Source organism: Ambystoma mexicanum, chromosome 2p, assembly GCF_040938575.1.
Source record: "Ambystoma mexicanum isolate Mex_15411 chromosome 2p, UKY_AmexF1_1, whole genome shotgun sequence".
NCBI lineage: Eukaryota > Metazoa > Chordata > Amphibia > Caudata > Ambystomatidae > Ambystoma > Ambystoma mexicanum.
The window spans coordinates 695,576,223-695,592,615 of NC_090923.1; positions in this window are offsets into that span (position 1 = coordinate 695,576,223).

Consider the following 16,393-nt stretch of genomic DNA (forward strand, 5'->3'; position numbering starts at 1 on the left):
TCATCAATTACAGGTGTGATTTGTCTCTACTTTTTTATTGCTTTGCATCACATGTACAGGTTCACATAGATGCACACCTGTCCTGTCTAAATCACCATATTGACAATTATATGAGGGCTACCCAAAAAGTGAGCCCTCCGACCTCAACGAGGCCTCTTTGCTTCAGATGTTAGTATTATTCAACTATCATTGCGCTCATGTAATAAAATACATGTTAAAACTACTCTCTTGTGTTGTAAGAGCTTTGGCTGCACATTCGTTCTTGTCAATATGCAGACTATTATCCCCTCATAAAAACAGGACATTTCCAAGCATGCGTGCAGTGATGTCTGGATGTGTACTTCCATGTACTGATACAATCCTCTTATCACACGTGTCTGATGTTTTGTCACAAAGGCAATCACTTTAAATGTTTGCTCCTCCCTTTTATACTGTCTTCAGATAAACGGATTTTAACAAAACTGGTGTCTACATTGGTAGATGTTTTACATTTGGAAGGTATTTAACTCTTTGTTTACCTCGGTGATTATCAGTGCAGCTCATTCTCATTTTAAGGTCACTGAAGATGTTGAGGTTGATGGATTCCTATTGAACTGGAACAAGAACCATCTTACCTCCTCCTATTGACTAACATTCTGAGTAGTGCACATTTCCATAACAAAATCCAGAGTTTTCCTTCCAGAGCACCTATTGTTCAGGAATCCGATGATTCTGCAATCTCTGATGAACAAGGAGAGCCCATTGGTTCGAGTGTTGCATGGGCTTCAGGCTAAGATTGCAGCATCCACATGGGCTGTCCCATGGGAAGGCCTCCATCTCAATCCACTTATCTGAAATTCCAGGACCATTGGTCCACATGTCACATCAGTATGAATTGTAGAGCACCTCACAACAGTTCCCCCAAGTGTTGAAAACTGCCATACATTCACAAGACTCTCCTCCAATTCTACTCACATTTGCATTGCCAGGCAGTCCTTGTTAGGACCATCACGCAGGTAATTAAGGGCTACAATAATAAACAGATGGTCACTCAGTGGAGTTCCCTAGCAGAAGTAGCCCACATGATATGTCAATGGGCAGAGATTAATCTACATTCATAGAAAGGAGCATATCCGCTGGGGGATGAACACGTGCATGCAAATGTCCTGAGCAGGGCATTTGCCTTTTTGACCCATTTTGCCATCCAACTCTCATTGTTTCAGCATCATTGTCTCAGTTATGGTGGATCTGTGCATGCCAGCACAATTGTCTACTTATCAATCGTTGTGCATAATCTCCTATCTTCTGAGGCATACATAATGGCTGTTCTCTCTTTTCCTAGCCTTGGAGCGTGCTTTATGCCTCCCCCCAACCCCAGGATGCTACAGAAGGTTCAGACGGAGAGGGTGGAGGTACTGCAGATTATCGCTATCTGGCCACATCACACTTCTTTCCCTCTGCTGCAATAAATAGCGCTGGGGCAGCTTCTGATGTTTCCACTGCGGCCTTTTATACAAAGGTAACCACCTATTTCCACATTTAAATGACAAAGGGCCTCATTACAACCCAGGAGTGGACCATGGTGCTATTATCACCATGTTCCATGCCGGAATCCGCCATGGTGAATGGCGGAATTACCGCCCCATTCCAAGGTTGGCGGGGTGGTAATTCCCCATTCACCATGGCCCCTTCCCATTCACATTTTTGGCCCATAGGGCTCAATGGGAATGGGGAAGGCGCTAATTACAGCATCGTAAATTACGGTGCCGTAATTAGCTCCTAGGTCCCTTTGCGGGTTGGTTTTTTAATGCCTGCTAAAAGCAGGTGTTAAAGTGCAACACGCAAAGGGACCTCGTAATCAGGCGTTAAGGGTTTAACAGCGCCGACACCTTTAACAGCGCCGTTAACCCCTTAACACCTGGGTTGTAATGAGGCCCAAAGATATCCATTTACACATTCAGGGACAACAGGGTACAAGAAACACAAATGAAGCTATAGATATTCAGGATCTTCCATAGTTTTGAACTACATCAGTTAGCTACCCTCATATGTGTGCCTCCTTGTGACATGCAGGACCACCCATTTGATCCCTTACACTTGTACCTCGGAATTTTCTTTTTACAAAGGTGGCTTTCATGGTAGCAGTAACTTCTGGACAGGGGCTAGGTTAAATAGGGACCATGAACTCTATCTCTGGTTCATAGAGGGTAGAGTTAATTTAAAAGTCGCCCTATATTTCATATGAAGGTTATGTCCACCTTCAACTAGAAGGTGATCCTCCCGGTTTTAGGGAATAAACCCCACTGCATTCTATTGCCACTACTCACAGCTTGTAGCCAGTTATTTTGCCATTTACTTACATCACACCAGTTTACTTCGACAGGCAGACTAACTTTTAATAAAAAATAAATACATAAAAAGTAGCCAGAAAAATATCACTTCCTCATTGAGCAGTGGATAAAGTTGCACATAACCACAGCTTATTCAGTATCTAAACACACCTCTGCCATCTTCGATTCAGGGTCGTTCCAAACAAGGGGTCTCAGCTTCCTGGGATGGATTTGGGGATGCATCAATCCAGGATGTAGAGCTGCAGTGTGGGTGATATCTATGAAATTCGTTCAGCAATTCAGCATTATACATTTCTAGTGGGTGGATGTCTACCTTCTGAAAGTGAGACAGCAGTACTGGTTTCTGTTTGGCTTTGCACAATTGAATTAAACCAGGCTGAGTGCAGCAATAGCCTAGTGTCTTGTTATTACTTTACTTTCTTGGATATTGCTTTATAGGTCCTCAAATAAGTAAGATTGTGTCAAGAAGAACACACAATGGGCCTGATTCCGAGTCCGGCGCTAACCAATGGCGGTAGTAGCGCCTTGGTCGGCACCGGACCCGAACTGGCACCGCCCTGGTTGAATGGGAAATTACCGCCCTATTCCGAGTTGACCAGGGCGGTAATTTCCCATTCCCCAGGGCTCTTCCCCATTCCCAAATGAGCCCCCATAGGACTCAATGGGAATGGGGAAATTGCAAATAAAGGTGACCGTACTTTACGGTCACCGTTATTGGCTAAAAAGCCCCTTTGCGCCCACGTCCCTAACGCCTGCTAAAAGCAGGCGTTAAGGACGAGGGCGCAAAGGGAACTCGGAAAGTGGCGGTAAGGGATTACCGGCACCGGTCTCGTTAACGGTGACCGGTATCCCTTACCGCCATACTCGGAATGAGGCCCAATGAGGTAATGGCTCAATTATTCACCAGTAATCTTCATTGGACAGAACCCTGGGAGCGAGAATTGTGATGGAATTCAGTGTGAGATAAGGCCAGGGAAGCACAAGTTCCTGCCTCTGCCTGTTCCCAAACGAGAACAAACATACAGAATAAGCAAACTAGGTTAATGTGTATTTTTGTGTATGGCACCACCATGTAGAATGGAACACAAGTAGGATAGAGTTTGTCAAACTGTTGGGAGATAGTTTGCCACATTTTGGGAAGGGTTAGGTTTCTGAATACGGAGATAGGATGTAGTAAATGGTGGTATGCACAGTTAGGTAGGGTATATATGTAAATCGGCATTACAAATAACACAATAAATGCAATGTTTCCCTTTGCATGGCCCTGCGCAGCACATAGTTAGCAAAGCACAGCAGTGTGGCTTAAACAGCTTATTAGGGATTTTTGTTGGTCCATGGTGGTGTCCAAATTTCTGAAAATCAAAAGATTGGGAGAAGAGGGAGGATAGCTGAAACTGCACAAATAGGCCTTTATCATGTTTCCAATGTGTATATGCAACAATTACATTTGTTTTGTTGCTAGCAGACAGCAATACACAAAGTTGTAATTTCCAGGTGCATGCAGAAGCATTGTCAATGACACACAAGCAAGATGTTCCTCCGGCGCCTCCAATGGTGAAAGCAGTTCAACACATACACGAAGAACACATTACTAGGTCGAATAAATTTAAGGCAAAATGTCTCATATGCTGGCCTCACACTACAATGAATACGCTATTCATGTCATGACCCAATTAGATCAAACATCTGCAGGCAGCAGCATGTATCAGACTTGAGTACAGGATGAGCTGTTCAAGGCTGAGCAAACTGTCTGGAGGATTAAGGTATGGAAAGAGTAGATGAAAGTGAGTTTGATAGTTCTTTGGCCAAGACAATGTTTCCATCCCTCCTTTCCCACCAAAAGGTAATTGGACTGTTGTGGATAAGTATAATATACAGGGCACATCAGTAGCCATCACCAGTATTGTAAAGAGGTCAGCAAATTGTGATATTGACCAATTAGTGCACGTTCCGATGATGTGCAGGATATGACGTCTTGTATAATGGGATGGACCATTGACAGGATTTAAGATATGTTGTTACTCCAAGTAGGAGTAACAACATATAGACTAATGTTGGTGATTTTATACTAACAACTAATAGTAGCTTGTGATTATTGTTTTTTTTAATGAATTTGACAATTTTATTTATTTAGTTTATAACCCTTGGGTTACCAGGAAGTAAGTGATAATTTCTGTGGACCTTTTACCGGCCAAAAATGTATCAATAAAGCTTGTTTCTTTGTGCATCTTGGTTTGCTCCCTTATGTTTGATTGGTGTGGATTATTAGGAGCACCTTTATACTTGGAGGCACTAGTGAGATCTCTATCATCCTCGCAAGGTCAAAGGCTCCAAGCCACACCCATTAGGCAATGGTGTTGTGCAGTTGACACCGGAATATGCGTACAAAATGAGGAGGTAGCAGGTGAAGTTCTACGAGAGTCCTACCCAATCTCGCACGCAGCACTCTGGGCTTGGGTAGTGCAGTCAGTTGAGGGAGGTTTGACATCAGAGGATCTCAGAGATCTCAGAAAGTAAGTATCCCTGTGCCCAAAGAACAATATCTGTGTGCATCTGTATGATTTGTTGTTTGTTTAAGTTTTAAGGTCAGAGAGAGGAGGAAAAAGAGAACTATCTAGTTAACCAGGGAGTACTATCCTGATGATGTGATCTGGAGAGACCACATGGTAGTATAAGTCAAAATGATAAAGAGATATTGAAGAAGAGGATACCACTATTGTATTAAGGGAAGACAGCATTGCATAGTTTAGGTATTGTGAAGAAAAAAGATATTCCCTGAGGGGGAAGGGCATGCTGTGTTGCATAGCACTGTCCCATATATGAGAGGCGGACCTGCTAATATAGCAATTGTGTTGTATTTTGTATAGTTATTGATTGTTGTATTTTTGTAGGAATGGGTTTTTTGTGTTGAGAGTTGAGATTTGTGATGATGTATGGATGTGGGTGAAAAGGTGTGAGTAGGATTAGAATTTTGTTTAGAGCACTTTTTGTGGTATATAATAAAATGTGGCAGGGTGATTCGATTAACGGAAACAGAGGAATATAGAGAGGAACGCTGCTGAAGAATGCCAATTTATGAAATTGGTAAGTAGAGTATATTATTCTGTATGGTGGATACCCCGCTGGCACACATGTACAAATTGCTCCCCCAATATTGGGAGAAAATATTGCAAGGTATGGGTACAGGGAACGGCAGGCAACATGTTTAGGACATGATCCAGGGCGGGAATACAAACACAGTAGATTCTACAGCACACGTAAACACATTTGACGCCACACATAAGGGGAAGAAGTTTGTAGAGGAGCAGCCAAGTGCTTCTGCAGGAAGTCATGCTGCACTACTGCCTATTTGTTGGTAGCCTGAACCTGCACCATGCTTAGCACCAGTAATAGTGACCATACCATGTTGTGGGATGTCTTAACCAACTAATCCAAGCCCTGCAACATCACTGTGCAGTGCTGGCAGCAGAAACATCATAATGGCTGCCAGAAAGCTTGCTGCTCGCCAGAAATCACCAGAAAGTGCGCAGTGAAAACCTGAAAAATAGGCCACCATCTACGTTTGCCTATGCCAGTGGTAACACAGGAGACCACTGCCAAAACCCATCATTTGGCTGCCCACAGAGCAAAATCATTGCAGAAGAAACAGTTGGTTCAAAAATCTGTTTTTATTTGGTGTCAAATTTGCACAAATCATGGCTCACAAACCACCCAAAAAGATCTAGCCTCCTTGTTGGGTGGTCAACATCATTCTTCCGCAAGAAGCTACATAAATATAAGGTCCACAGAAGTGTATCTATATCTGAACAAAGTCCACTTTTGAGGATTGCTTGCTGGAAGAAACCTGTCAAAAATGGGTGTAATACCGTTACTCACCTCTACCAGAAGCCAGCGTTTTAAAACCATTTTGTGTAAAGTTGTACATTGAGCCCAAACTATGCCAAAGAAAGACTTGCTATCAGAAGACTAAGAGGTGGATACAATTTAAAACTCTATTCTGAAAAGACTTGCAGTAAGAAATTGTTTAATGTATGTGTTAAAAATGTCAGTTATATTATAAGATAAGACAGTTTTTGGACATTGGGTTTCAGAGGTAAAAGTTTCCCACACTGTGTTCAAACGAATTCCACACCTTCTCCCTGGACAAAGGAGACTTCCCCCTGCCCTTGGCTAAGAGATTGACAGGCTGGTGTCAAAAGGAAGTTGCTCTCAGTGCAGACAAAGGAATCCTTGGGCTGAATAGAAAATGCTAATTCGGGTGTGACTGACACCAAACTGCTAGCAAGAAGAAGGACATGTGACCTCTGAATCAGCCCAGACCTTGGAGGTGGAGACAAACCATTGTGTGGATTCAGAAAGCACAGCACATGTATGTTTTAGAAAAATGCTTATAACACATTGCACTGAACTGACCAAAATGTGAAACTTTGAGATTGTTAAAATGAAAAATTCGCTCACAGTTAAAGAATAAGCTGGACTCAGTGCGATGTTCTGAGACCAAACCCCGGAATTATTCATATTGTAGCTACTATGTTTATGCCAGGAACCTGAAAAATTACAGAAATGTGCTCAGTTGGGGTGTGCATGCATGCATAAAAATTGGTGCAGAAATAATATTGAGAAACCCACCAAAAGCGCAAAAAGTGGACATTTCTGAACCAAAGCTCTTAGGAAGATGAGAGTTGAACAGAAATGTACCTTAGTTAATCTGTCATGTGATTTATGTAATAATAACACGTTGTGTATATTGTAAATATGTGTTTTATGAAAAATAAGATATACTGTACAAAGACAAAGGGGAGTGTTTTCCCCCAAGCCATAACGATGACACAGGATGACGTGCTGATCCTTCCTCCAATCAGGGGACAGGGAATCCTCTAACCTATCAGATCCTTTAGAGGGTTGGGCATTGTAGTATCAGCCTCCCCACCCACTTTGGAAATACATAAATAGGGACGGCAGAGGACAGATAGAGGACACACACTTTCCAGTTCTCAACTGATTTCTTGGTGATGCACCCTGCAGGAAGATCCAGGCGCCAGACATAGACCAGAACTTAGAATCCAGACTCCAGAACTTGAAGCAGAAAGGCCCAATCCCAAAAGCTGAACCCTTTTCAGCAGGCCTTCAGAATCTAGCAACCTGATTCTAACCCCTAAACTTCCAAGGGGCTCTCACATTCAACAGCCGGGCTGTGCTGTTTTGCGCTTCTAGCCAAGAACCCTGTGCTAGAACCAAGATCCAGACCCGCAGAGCAGAGCTGTAACCCAGAACCCGTCAGATCCAGTCCAAGAGGCCGCGCAGACCGCAGTGCCATGCTGAGACCAGAGTGCCGGAGACCTTTCCGGTCGCGAGAGAGAATCCCACCCAAAACCTTGACCAGATCTTTGACGGGGCCCACTACATTCCAAAGCCATAGGAGTCAGTATCCAGTCTAGAACTGTACAGAATCAATCTCATAGTTTAAAGTAATTCTATTCCATCCATCTCAACCTATCCAGAACTGATAGAATCTTGTGTCCATCCTGAATTCTTCTCATTATATTGTCTGTGATAATTGTAGCAATAATCATCTTTGCGCTGATAATTTTATGAAGAGGGACAAATGTTTTGATGGACAGAGATCAGAGCTGAGGCACCGCTGTTCTGGTGGCTTCCCATTGAGTGTCTTGCTTCTTCATAGCTCCTTAGTATAAGCCTATCCTTGTTGGTAAATCTTTAAAGCGCATCTGTCATTTTTGAAATCTTGATTCTGTTTCTGAAAAATCTACCTTCACAAAAACCTCTGTAACTTTTGAACCGCACGTCCTAGAACCAGAATGTAACTGTCATTTTGAAGCTAGGATCCTAAGCTTTCTAGCAAACCTAAATTCCAATTCCGTATAGTTTTTACGCAATCGCGTTTCCCGCACGCGGAAAGTTGCCGCAAATTGCAATTTAGCTCCATTTCACCCCATGTCAAAATAGCCTTTCTTGTTTCCAACTGCTGAATTTTGTTTTCAATCCGATAATCATTCATGAATCATTGCTCGTGTTGACCTGTACCAATCCAAAGTAATTCTCGCTACTGCTGAATCTCCTTTAGTGAATTCCAATCATTTTTGCATATTTTCCCATTCATTGCAAATCACATTAAAAGCATTTGAACTGTGTTTAAAATCATACCTGTTTTCTCAAAGCTTGCTGGGGGAACTGGAATTCAACTGCATTACTGATCGTATTCTTGAAACCTGTGTGCCCTCATTTCCATCTCTTCATATTGCATTGTGGGGGGGAGTGAGTAATAACAGGAGAAAAAGTGATCATATTATCTTTTGATTGAAATCATACCAAGTTTATTTCTGTGTTGCATTCTTTCCTATTATTGCATTTCCTTGAATTCACATAAGGTATTCTCTGCTACATTATCCTTCCTATTCCTACTCCTAACTGATTAAAGAGATTGTTGATATTGTAATATCACCCATTGCTGATTACCGTTCATATTCATAAGTGTGCTATTCAGATATTATTTTATTCATAAAAGTGTGATATATATATATATATATATATATATATATATATATATATATATATATATATATATATATATATATATATATTGTTCAATTCTTCAAAGAAACCTTTTAATTTGCAAAACAAACCTACTTCTTGGCTCAGTGAGGTCAGGGAGATTCAAAGAGAGGGGCCTTATATAAGGGTTCATCATCCAGATTTAAAGAACTTTGACATACAAATATATAAATAAGGGCTTCCATTGGGAATCCCATACTAAGCATTTACTTAGTTCGAGTGCTGGATTGAAGTCACTTACAATGATGAGTGTTCGAGAAAAGGTATCCATTAAGAAAACCATACCAGATGTATGTCCAAAGAAATTACAGTCTCTTGGAAGAGGTCCCATAAGGAATATGAAAACGAGAGAAAGATAAGCTGCTGACATCACAAGAAGTGAGAGTGACTCACTAAGGAGATAAGAAGAAGAAGATGTATGGATCTTATAGAAGTTGATGACAAAATAAGGGATTGAGTGAACATTCCTATGCAAAGAGAAGATTGCATGTGTGTGTGTGTGAGACACATTGCAAAAAATACAAACCATTTAATGACTGTTAAGACTCAGCAACGCAAGAAGACCAAATGATCATAGAAGCTGGCTATATGTAGTGAATAGACTGCAGGTGAATCCACCATTATACATGTTGAAACTGGACATCGGGGTCACAATTCTACTAAGTTCCAATCCACGGAGAAAGAAGGATCGAGAGCTGTGCATGTCACAGCAAAGAATTAGCTGAACATCGCAGACTTGGAGTGAGAAAGGCTGCCTGGCCTGATGTCAAGACTGGAAGTGGCCAAAAACTGGTTATCTGCTCCCAAAGGCAGAAAACATGAGAAGCCGGTTCATCCCTTGATTAAGGTACAAGGAAGGAAAACCATGAGTGCCAAGTTTAAAATTCAAGACAATTAAATGTTATAAAATGGGCCGTATTGTGGTTTCTTGTCAGGTTAATCAAGCATGGAATTAGGAGTTGGGCATGCCAACCAGAACTGTGATAATTGTGTACCCATACTCCCTCTTATTCCCAATAGAAGAGAAACTATTGCAAGGCCAAGTTCAAAGACAGTCTGCATGGCAGAAGACATGGGCGATTAGAGATGTCAGGCTAATTTGATGGGAAGCAAAAGTCATGTCCACTCCCTGGCATCTAGGTCTGAGCTTACGTGCTGCTAATGAGCTGAATGGTCCAGACAAGGCATGAGCATGCAAACCAATTATAGAAGGACCAATAGCATTCTGTGTACTTAATAAGTGTTGAGGATGACTTGCAATAGAGGCAGGCTTAAGTTGTCCACCTGACAGTAGACTTCCAATCACAACCCGTCCCTGGTATAGAAAGTATACTTAGATGTTCACCTTGAACCAACCAAAACCCACCATAGGTTTTTCTTATTCGCCAAGTAATATGACATCACTTATGATGAATTTTTTGTACTTAAGTATAATTTTGTATAAAATGCATTGAGAACACGATCGGAAGTCCGATGAAGTCCGTTTTAACTCCATGTTTTAGACAATTGATAACAAAACAATCAAATTAGACTTTGCCAACTTCCTAAGTCAGTCTGTTTATTTGATGTAAGAGTTATTCTGCATCCCATCCATAGCATGATGTGTTACTGATTAAGGACCATAGGTTCACTTGGTAGCACTGTCGGATGGCATCAAAAGACCCATCCACCTGTTAGAACTCTAGAGTTTCAGCCGATTGGACATCCTCCGCCATTTAGGCGGAAGATCACAGGGATTCCCGTGTAGAGTGGCTGAATAGAAAACTTGCAAGAACATTGAGATGGTGGGCAGGGTTCCTCTTTGACAAAATCCATACCTGGTTTCCACAGGGGCTTTGAGGACGGAAGGTGAAAGTGGTCAGTTGGAAGAGGAGACAATACCAAAGGCCTTGAGTCAAACGATTGAATGGTGAGTAGAGTGAGGGGAGTGGCAAATTAAGGGAGCAGGGTTGTGGTAATTTTGAGTGTAGTGGGAGTAACAGGAAATATTGTGTGAGGAGTTAAGAGTAACACCTAATGAGTACAGAAGAGGTTGTCTTACACTCCAGTTGGAGTCCCTAGGATAGGTATGGACAGGTTCACATAGGAAGATGAGCTAAACTCTGTGATCAAAGTATTGAATAGGGGTGAGGATAAAAAAGGGGGATCACTGTAGTTTAAATGTGTAAAGTCGACTAGTTTGTTTTGCTTGTTTATGAAATAGAAGTATTGTGGAGGCAGTACAAGATGTGAAATTATTGTTGAGAAGAATTGAGAAGTTATAAGTAGATATCTTAGTGAAGAAACTGGTACCAATTCTGAGACAGACAGAGATATTTGAAAAAAGGATAGTGGTTTGAGCGGGGTTGTTGGAGCACGTTCATGTTTATTTTTTTGGCAAGAGTTTTTTTTTTTTAGAATCTGGTAAGTATTGGCAGTCATTTGAGACTCCTCAAAATGGGAGATTACTTCTCTGATGCATTTCTGTAAAACATTGCCAAAGCACATGACCGAGCTCAAACAGTATAGTACAGAATGGGTGAAAGGTACAGCAGATAAGATGTTCATGCTATGGCCACAAGGGGAATCGCTGTCAAAAGCGGTATTACGACGCATGCCCACATACCTGCACTCTGTTTACAAGGAGAAGAAATTGGGGAAAGAATTAGCTATTTTGGAGCTTTGGAAGATGTACCAATAAAAGAGGGAAGATCTGGCACCTGAGGAGTGGATGCTTAGTCAGAGGAAGGAGGAAGGTGTTGAGCGTTCAGCTCCCCTTGCCTTGCCTGAAGTGAAAGCCGTTGATGTAGACAAAGGGTTGTATCCATTGAGGGAACTATAAGTGGCAGCAAGATATATTAACCCGGTATATGAACCACCCACTTATAGCAGTGACGATAGTTCAGAAGAAAGTAAGATAAAAGAGGTATCTTTAAGATCATAAAAGATATACAAGAGAAAAGTGAGCGATTGAATGTATCGGCAGAAATAGAAGAAGAGATCAAGAGATGCAAAGGAGAAAAAGATAAAGCTAATGAGATAACGCTCATGCAGAATGAATGTATGAGAGGACAGATATTACTCAAGCTAGATGGGAAGAATATTGAGGACATAAGAAAGGAGAAGATAAAAATAAACAAGATAGGAAAGATAGGTAACAAGAAAAAAAATTGAAGGAAAATGAACATAAAAAAAGAGCAAAGAAAGGTGAGAACAGATGTATAAGGAAGAGCAACAAAAGAAAGAAGAGAGGGCAGAAGAACAAATAAAACATGACAATAGGCAACGAGCAATAGAAGATAGGGATAGACGAGAAAGGAAGAGGAGGAAGCGCAGAAATTAAGAGAGAAAATAATGCAGAGGTGAAGAGAAGATGATGACATACACCAGACCAGGACTCTTGATACTGGCCTAGGCTGCAGCGCACAATTAAAACACTTTTACTTTATTTACTAAGGATTCAGATTGAGATGGCACTCAACCCGTCTCACACCCCCTGAGGCCATAATGGACCATGAACCAGGCCGGTGGATGGTAATATAATATTTATTTATTTTGAAATTCCAACAAAATCACACAAAATTTATATTGGGCAGCAATCACCAGTGGGGTGATAATTACAAGGTAGATTGATGGAATGCACTTAGTTAGACTTTTTCATGTAAGATAAACACTACACACTTGAAAGAAAGCTAAATTCACTTTTGAATGGATTTTAAATGGTAACACAGTTAATGATTTACCCAGAAACACTCCCACACATCAAACTTTGCGTGGATGTGGAGGTGTAGCAAGGTATCATGTACCCTAAGCAGCAATCGGAATAAAAATCCGACCTACTCCGAGTGAATAGGAGGCAGGAAAATGGATTTAGCTCCCCGAAAACAGCCCGCAAAATTACTAAATGTTTATTTCCAGGACGGTTGAATGAAAAGAGCATGAATTGGGTATAACAGTATCAGGACACTAGCACACTATCAATGTCCTAAGCAGTTCAGAAATCGACTTGGAAATGAAAAACACAGTGCAGCAAAATCACACATTGAAAACTTGCATTTTCTAATATTTACAGGTTAAAATGTCAAAACGATTTGAAAAACGGGTTGAATAGATCAATGACAAGATGAGATTCTTAGTAGGAAAGAAAATTTGGTTGAAAAATGAAACAGTGGGCAAGGAAAATTGGTTTACAAGGAATGAAGTTTTAATTAAACTACATTTTAGTGTTTATATTGTAAAAGAAAGACCAGGTACACTCGAAGGTTAATTTGCAAGGTTAACGAGTAGCATGGTGACATCTGCTGCATCGATGTCATGGAATCTACAGGGATTCTAGAAGGGAATGCGGAGGAGAGAAGGCGGGACATTGAAGAGCCAGTTGGAGAGACTGAAGCATCTCCCTTCAGAGACTCCTTATTTGTTATCCCCTCCTAATATTCCTATCTTTAATTAATATACTTATAAAGCCCCAGTTATATTTATCCGATCACGCCTCTTCATATATGCTACATCGGCGACGAGGATCTGTGGAGGCAGTCAGATCTAATCCAATCCAAGCAATCTACAATTCGTGGTGAGCAAGAAATGAGTGCCCTGCCTTCATGTGTATTTGTATTGTGGAACATACGATCGGATTGCCGTGTTTAAATCCTTTGATGTTACTGCAGAAGCATAGTTATATTCAAATTGGACTTATGGTTGTGTCTACCGTGCGCGTGTGCATCTCGAGCCGCATCTCGAGCTGCGCATTCAAAGCAAACATTCGGAGCTTGCCGCAAGCTTGTAGCAGTGAGGAAAGTCTTGCGCTTTAGAAAAAAGGACCCGCACGTTGTGACACACGTACGCAAAGGCGGCCATCTTAAGTTGGATCACTTTACCCAGTTACAGTTACGAACATTGTAAAGGCCCCGATTTTATGGAAGATGTTGTAAATAACCACGATTTTCATTTATTGGGATATTGCAGGTGGTGATGCATATTTACAGTCTATAAAAAAAACAAAATGTTTTTTTTGGAAATTGCAAATGAGGATCGAGTGATCCGCTCATGGTCCTACTCGTCCCAGTACCCATTTTAATAAAGGTTAATTGATAAATGGTGTCACTCAAGAGTCTGAGCAGAACGCATATCAGGAAGTATTAGCTGATAAGAAGGGACTTGCATTAATTAGCGAAGAAATCTGCAGCAATTATTAGCAACAGAGGAGCAGGTGACCAGCCTGCATCTGGCTGTATGGCAATGCACACTTTTCCGCCACCAGCCATGTTTCTACTTGAAGCTGGAGAACCAAACTTGAAGTCATTTGAACATTATGCTTCAGTAGTCTGTGGGACGAACTATAGTGTGGAAAGAAAGAAATCACTATTGCTTCACTGTCTAGGACCAGCAGGACAGGAGAAATATGAGGACCTGCCAAATTTACCGGATTATGATGAGGAAGACTTGAATGAATATGAAAAATGCATTGCAAAATTAAATAAACACTATGAAAAGAAACTAAGTACGATTTTGGAGAGATATAAGTTTGGCAAAAGATCGCAAGAGAGTGGAGAGAGTGTAGAGCAGTTCATAATGGCCTTGAGGAAGCTAGCGAAGAATTGCAAATTCGGACAACAACTCGATGAGAGACTTAGGGATCAATTTATGTTGGAGTGTAATAGTACGAAAATCAGAGAGTGACTATGGGGAGAAGATGATCCTGATTTGGATACAGTACTACGCATAGCCAAGGAAGTGGAGCATATGGAGAATTGTGTCAAGGCACTAGAAGAAAAGTACTACAGTAAAATCGGAAAGTTCTATCAATGCCATTCAAATGGCTAAAACGGATAAGGCTGATGATCTAAATAATGCTGTGGTGAGACGGAAGGAGGAACTTAGAGCACAGGGCACATACAAACATGGCAGTGATATGAGAGGCATAGGATTTGCACGTGGATATGGAAGTTACTACAGAGGACGTTCCACAAGTAATAGACACCCTCAAATTGGTCAGAGGGGTAGAGGAAGAATCAGGACGTGTTACAGATGTGACAGTCCCATGCATTGTGCTAACAGTCCTGTGTGTCCAGCCATCCACATCATTTGTTAGAACTGTAATGGCAAAGGCCACTTTGCCAAATGTTGTAGAATTGATAAAGCAAATATGAACTGGATTGGCGGTGCAGAAGAAAATGAAGAGGAAGAATGTGTATTTGCTGTCAGTAGCACAGTAGATGGAATGGAACTGGAGAGTCCGAAGGCCATTATCAAGATAAATGGTAATCCAGTTAAAATGATGACTGACTCGGGAGCAAAGTACACATTATTACCTGAAAGAATCTGGAGAAAAATTGGCCCAAGATGGCTGAATGATTCTGACATCAAACCAAATGCTTATGGAGGAGTGAAGATAGACATTCTTGGATGGTTTGATGCTGAGCTAGCTTTCAAAGATAGGGTTGCTAAAGTGAAAGTTTATGTATCGAGGAAAGGAGAAACATCCTTACTCCGCTGGACGCATCAGGCATGGCTAAAGGTCAAATTGGATGCCAGTGCTGAAGAGTCGGTCTACATGATTGAATCCAGTGAATTGTCTACTGAGGCAGTGAAGAAGGCAGTATTCAGAGATGAAATAGGCTGTGCAAAAGGGATTACGCATAAAATACAGTTTAAAAAGGATTGTGTTCCAGTTGCACAGAAATTTAGAAATGTTCCGCTGGCAATGAGAGATGAGGTCAAAAATGAATTGAAAACATTGGAGGAACAAGGTATAATTGAAAAAAAATGATGCTTCAGAGTGGGTATCACCATTGGTTGTGGTGAGGAAGAGCTCGGGGAAAGTAAGAGTATGCATAGACCTCAGAGAACTGAACAAGTGTATCATCCCTGAGAGGCATCCGCTTCCTAACATTCAGGAATTGTTATCTACGATGGGGCCTGCAAAAGTATTTTCAACTCTTGACCTCACTTCAGCGTATCATAAAATTTGTTTGCACAAAGATTCAAGACAGTTAACAGCATTCATAACTCCAGAAGGTTTATACCAGTACAAGAGGATGCTGTTTGGCCTTGTATCGGCAGCCTCTGTATTTCAGAAGACCATGCATCAAATTTTTGATGGTGATAAGCGTATTATATTTTTTCAAGATGATAGGATTTTGGATGGAGCATTAAGGAAACTGCATAAGATGGGCATGACATTGAGTAAAGAGAAATCGAAGATCTACAGGAAGCAAATAGAGTATTTAGGTCATGTCATATCGGAGCAAGGAATTTCACCCAAACCGGATTTATTGTCTGCCATCAATGACATGGCTCAGCCAGGCAACAAAGAAGAACTAAGAACCTTCTTAGGGATGGCTGAGTATTACTCTAAATATGTTAGGAAGTTTGCAGATCATACGGCTGCGTTGAGGGATCTCACAGGATGAATGTTAAATATGAGTGGAATGAGAATTGTGAAAAAGATTTCAAGTACATAAAGAGTGCCCTCACAACCGCACCAGCACTGAAGAATTTTATAAGGGGTC